This window comes from Perognathus longimembris, chromosome 4 (genome assembly GCF_023159225.1).
Source record: "Perognathus longimembris pacificus isolate PPM17 chromosome 4, ASM2315922v1, whole genome shotgun sequence".
Lineage (NCBI taxonomy): Eukaryota > Metazoa > Chordata > Mammalia > Rodentia > Heteromyidae > Perognathus > Perognathus longimembris.
This window is the reverse complement of record NC_063164.1, coordinates 7,355,424-7,361,423: the sequence shown is the minus strand read 5'-3', so window position 1 is coordinate 7,361,423 and position 6,000 is coordinate 7,355,424. Positions and strand designations below refer to the sequence as shown.

At 39.5% G+C, this 6,000-nt stretch overlaps 1 protein-coding gene across 1 annotated transcript in view; it reads right to left on the bottom strand.

Moving 5' to 3' along the window:
* Dner (delta/notch like EGF repeat containing) overlaps positions 1-6,000 on the bottom strand; it is a 277,045-nt gene that overhangs the window by 66,647 nt on the left and 204,398 nt on the right. The window lies entirely within an intron of this gene.

Below are 6,000 nucleotides of genomic sequence, written 5' to 3'. Positions count from 1 at the left end.
GTTCCTGAAGGAAAGCAGGGCACTTCCAAAGCTGCTTTGGCTACATGCCCTGCTTTGCTCCAATAGACAGCAATCCTGAATTTTAAATGCTAAAAGTATGTTAAATAACAACCAGTAAAAAAAGAAAAAGAACCTATTTTCAGCCTCATCCCTTTGTCCTCTATTAGATTTCCTGAATATGTAATTTTTGAAAAGTTGATTATGGAAAGGGCTCTACACAGATGTCTGTTTCTAAACGGCATTCGGAAATCAATGCCCTTTGGGGACTGAATCGTAAATCGACACTCACTCAAAGCACTGTTCTACCCCAGTGCTGAAAATAATACCATCCGTGTGTTACACTAAAGAAGCCACACCCAGGACACCATTCCCTCCACTCGAAAGGACTGTCCCGGGAAGGGAAATCTGTAGCTGCAGAGAATGGAGAAGGGGCCGCTGGGCTGGGCAGGGAGCGTGGTGCTCATGGCAAGCGGAATGGTCTGTTGGGGTTGAGGGAAGTGCTCTTCTAATGGACTGGGGGGGGGGGGGGGGATGGTTATCTAGCGCTATCGGTTTGGTCGTTGTTGTTTTTTAAGATTATTTTCTTCGAAAGAGTGACATTTACTACCTGGGAATTTTGACACTTACATGAATTCTATTATCTAAAGAAGTTAATTTTTGAACTGGTCCCCATGTAAGTCATTTTTGTTATGCTTTCCTATGTCCATAATTCAGAAAATGTGTGTGTGTGTGGTGTGCATCACAGAGGTAATATGTATTTAATGATTTTTTTGGACAACACCTGTATGTGTTTTAATACTTTTAAAGTAATTTAAAATTAAGTACTACTTAAAGGTAAAAATAGAAGTTCAATAATTGCACTGATATACATTTACATTTTAATATCCCATCTGACCTTTTACCAATATTTAAGTTTATATTTACTCATCTCCACACAGAACTCCCTAGCCGTATTGACACTTTTTACAGTTATTGTTACAGATATAGTTAGTACATAAAACAAAAATAGTTCCCAGCTATAATTGGTACCATTCATAATATGCATAATCAACTTGGAATTTCTCTGCATAAGAATAGGAAAAAAATCCAGTGCTATTCAATATTTATAAACTTCCTGATAGCTCTTAAAATTTTTAGAAATGATACTAAAAAATTGTACCATACAATCTGCTTCAATAATATTTGAATTCTTGAAAGAGCCTTTGGCAGCCCAGAGTGAAAGATAATTCCATCTCTAATGAGATATATTCCACTGATTCTGATTGAAAGAGGGTGCTTACATACTTATTGACATATGACAGTGGTAGATGTTAGCAGTATTGAACATGTTATTTATTGTAAGACTGAATATCTCAAATCTCTTAGTGTTAGAACAAAATAAAATTACTCTTGTCTCTGTCCATTAAAGTATAAAAGGGCCAGATTTGCTCATTGAGTGTAGCAATATAAGTAATTAAAATTTTCTTTCTCTTAATCTAAAGAAATATGATCTGGAAATGAAGCTGCCCAAGTCAATCCACAACTCGAATTCACTCAGGGTTTTATACTGTGGCTTAAGAAAAAGAAAGGAGGGGGATTTACACACCAAAAGGCTACTATAGTAGCCTAATTTAGTAAAAGTTTCAAGATATGAAATCAACATGCAAAACTCAGTAGGATAGGGGCAGGAGGGTGGAGGGTGGGGTAGTGAAAAATGGTCTCACTGTGTAGCCCAGACTTGCCTTAAGCTGTTCTCCTGCATCTCCCTACCAACTACCGGGATTACAGGCATGGGCCACAAAGTCTGGCTTTTAAGTAGTGGTATGCTTTTCCTTTTTCTACAATAATAAACTTGCTGAAGAAATCATGAAAGCAATTCCATTCACAATAGCTACCCCCCCCAAAAAAATCACATACCCAGGAATGAATTTAAATGAGGTAGTGAAAGATTTCTACAATGCAAAGTACAAACCCATTGATGCTCGTGAATGAGAAGAACTAATGCTGTGAGCACTACTATTGTCTAAAAAAATGTTCCTGCTATTCGAAGTGAGTTACAGGGCTTCCACAGTCCTCATCAAAAGACCAAGGACATTCTTCACGGAAATGTTTTAACATTCTAAAGCACATATGAAAATGCAAACAACCCCAAAGAGCCGAAGCAACCTTGAACCTGAAGATAGACACTGGGCGCATCACAATACTTGATTTCAAGACATGCTGCAGAGCCGGAAGACCCAGAACAGCAAAGTACTTGCACAGAAATAGGCACGCTGTCCAAGGGAATAGAGAACAGACAAGAAATCCTCAACACTGAGTAAAGAAAAATCCATAGCCATCTGACTCTCCTTAAAGGTACAAACGACATCGCAGGGGAGAACAGCCTCTTCAACGAACGAGCAGTACTGAGAAAACTGCATGTTTACAAGTAGAAGACGGAAGCACAGGCTCTTACCGCTCCACTCCTGTCAACAATCACCTGAAAATGCATCAGAGGCCCAAATGTAGTGCCTGGAACTCTAAACCTACTCAAAGAAATCATAGAGGAATTACTCCAAGACTCCAGTATCGGCAGTGATTTTTTACACAATTCCAAAGTCCACAAAAGGAAACAAAAGCAAAAGCAGACAAAGGAGATGACATCCAACTGAAAGAGCTTCGGCACCACAGCAGAATCAACAAATTGGAGGGATAACGCACAGCTATGTACCTCTCTAAAGACTAATATTCAAAATATATAAGGAACTCAAACAACTTAACAATAAACAAGTTATCATATGATTCACATTGTAAGAAATGTGAAGGAGAGGAAACTTTACTACACTGATTTGGTCAGTGCACACTGAAGGGACTGGGTGTTAAAATATCACACCAAACCCCATAATTCTGTACAATTGACAAGAGTTTTAAAATAATAATAAAAATAGTGATGGGAGCCAATGGTTCATGCCAATGATCCTAGCTACACAAGAAGCTGAGATCTTAAGATCAAAGCATGAGGCCCTGAGTTCAAATCCCAATATAGCACGTGTGTGCGCACACACACACACACACACACACACACACACACACACACACACGAATGAAAGCCAGGAGAGTCTAGTGACAAAATGCAAAAATGCAACTGGAGTGCAAACTCTCACATGCCAGCAAGGGTTGGCTAGATAATGGTAACAGATAAAGGGCAGTGGTTGTAATGACATGGGCAGTAGCAGCAATGGTGGCCACTGAAGAAAGTATGGCCCAGATGCCCTTGCAGAGAATATGGCTGCCACTAACTTGCATTCTACATGAAATGTAGGACTAGTGACAAGATCTTCCGTCACCCAAAGAAATCTGAAACTTGGATTTTTGGTTGAGCCTTTCTTTGGGTGGTAATAAATTATTTCTCTAGCAACTGAAACACATCTGCAGGCCTTATGAATGTGGATTCTCCATGTTAATTCCTGTTATAGAACACAGGCTGGGGGTGAGGCACAAAGCTTTGGCTTTAAATACCACCTCTGTAACTAGGGCTAGTAAGACATCACCCCGGCCGGCTTTGGCATTAGAATGGAGGTCTCATACAATCTACAACTTTTACTTCCTATGAAGCTTGAATGGAAGGCCCTTGGCACCATGACATTCCAAAAGCAAGGGTTCAATAGGAAGCAACGTAATTACAATGAGTCTCCTGGGGTTCTGGAACAGGGACAATGTGTGCATGGGGGGGCGGTCACCAATGGCAATAGAAAATGCAAGAGGAGGGTCTAAGGGGAAGGTTACAGGGTCAGCATTGACCATGCTGCATGGTAGTGTATGTGTGGTTGTGCAATAGTGATTTGAGACTCTAGAACCATTCTCAGGACAAAGGACTGGTTCTCAGGCATGATTTGATGTGCATTTACTCCCTTGATATAGACTACCACGTGGGCCAAATGAATAGAAAAGTTCAAGGCTAGATATCTGAAATGCAACATGTAGGAACACAGGAAATAAAAGAAGAGAAAGCAATGTCGGTTTTGCAATGCAATCTTTTAACTAATAAATTCTCTTTTCTCTCTTTCCTTTTGTTGCCTAACTCATCCTCTTATCATAAATGAGTGACACTTCCTTCATCATCTTCATCTTCATACAAGAAATCTGAGCAAGCTCTCATAAGACAAGAATGCAAAGTCCTAGACTCAAAGTCTGAACTTCTTCCCTGCTGTGTGACCTTGAGAAGAGTACTTGACCTTTCTTGGCTTGTGTATGTTTACACTGTAGAACCAAATAAGTTAAGACACAGTGTTTAATAAATATTGACTCCTGCTTCCTATAAGCAGAGATACTGGGAAATTTTAATTTGCTGCTTAGAAAAACTGGAGGGAAGCTGACCTATGAGTCAATCCCTAGAACAGAACTCATTTTCACAATTGCATGTGTCCCTCAGGGTCTGGAATCAAGAGGCAGTGGGTAGGATTTGAACTCTGGCTATCAAGCCTATCCTCTGCTATAACATTCAGTATTTGAGTAAATAGGAGGTCAAAAACGAGAAGACCAATGCTCCAAGTTCTGTTGGAGCTCTCATCTCCCAGCCCTGTGTCACAGAAGCTGCTGTTTGTCCATCTCCTAACATCTCACACTCTCAGGACTTCAGCTCGCATGGCCATACAGAATAACTATGACATTCCCCTGCAGCTCCATGCAGACCTGCGACACAATGTCCTGTAGAAATGTCCTGGGGTCGCTTCTGAGAAACTCCCTTTAAAATGAGTTGGCACATACCCTTCTCTCTTTAGTTGTTTTCCCATTGACCCTACTGCCTGGACCACAGATAGGATGGTGAGCTATTCCTGAATTTGGTACAAAGCACCAATCTGTAGACAAAATATTTGGTGAGCCTCAAGAAGAAGTCAAAGAAATACGTAAGAACATCATATTCAAACTGATAAAAATCAAACATTAAGAGAAAATACCAAGAGGAATTAAAGACAATATCTATATTGAACAATAGGAATTGTCACCAGTAGCACTCTAATCTTATCAATAATTATACTGGTTGGAAGTAGACTTTCATTCCAAATGAAGAGCAGAGACGCTCATATTATATGAGAAAAAGCACAACATAACTCTATGTTCCCTAAAATGAGCAATTAAATATTAAAATACATAAAAACTAAAGTGAAAAAAGAATGAGGAAACAGGACCAAGAAAGCTAGTGTGTTCAAGGCTATCCAGCCTAAGATACATAGCAAAACTCTGTCTTCAAAAAAGGAAAAGGAAAGGAAAAAAGAGAAAGTACATTTCAATAATCACTGTATTCTGTTTTCTTCTTTCCTACCCTTTTCTCGTTTTCTTTTTAAACATATGTACACAGACACATATTATACCTAATGCTAGGAAATAGTTTGCACTGTCTTTTCCCTAAATAAAATAATTCTAAAAAATTAAGTTAAAGTAGCCAGTTAGCACTCATGCCTACAATCCCAGCTACTTGAGAAGCCAGGTCTAGAGGGCTCATACTTCGAGAGCAGGCCAAAAGTTTCTCAGCTCATAGCCGCGGGCACTGGTACATACCTGTTGACTAGGTGGAAGGCTAAGGTTGGAAGGATTGCAGATGCAGGCAAACCCAGGCAAAAATATTCATATGACTCTGTCTCAACAGCAGGATTCGTATGTGGTGGCATACACCCACCATCCCAGCAAAGGAAAAGCCCAAATAGGCAGATCATGGTCCAAAGCAGGCCTAGGCAGGAAGTGAGGCCCTGACTAAAATATTTCACTAAAAAAGTAGACCTAGAGGCATGCATCAGTTCTAGACTACCTACCCAAAAGGCCCAAGTCCAAATTCTAGAACCACAAAAAAATTGTAAATGTATTTTGGAATACCTTTTATATAGTTTCTCTGTTCATTTTTATCATAATTCTTTATAATTCTGACTGACCAATACAACCATATTGACTTCTAAATGGTAAATGTTTTGGAAAATTCCCTTTACAGGAACCAAATTAGTGACTGTAGCAAAAACAAGACGACTAAAAGATAAATTTGCATATGAT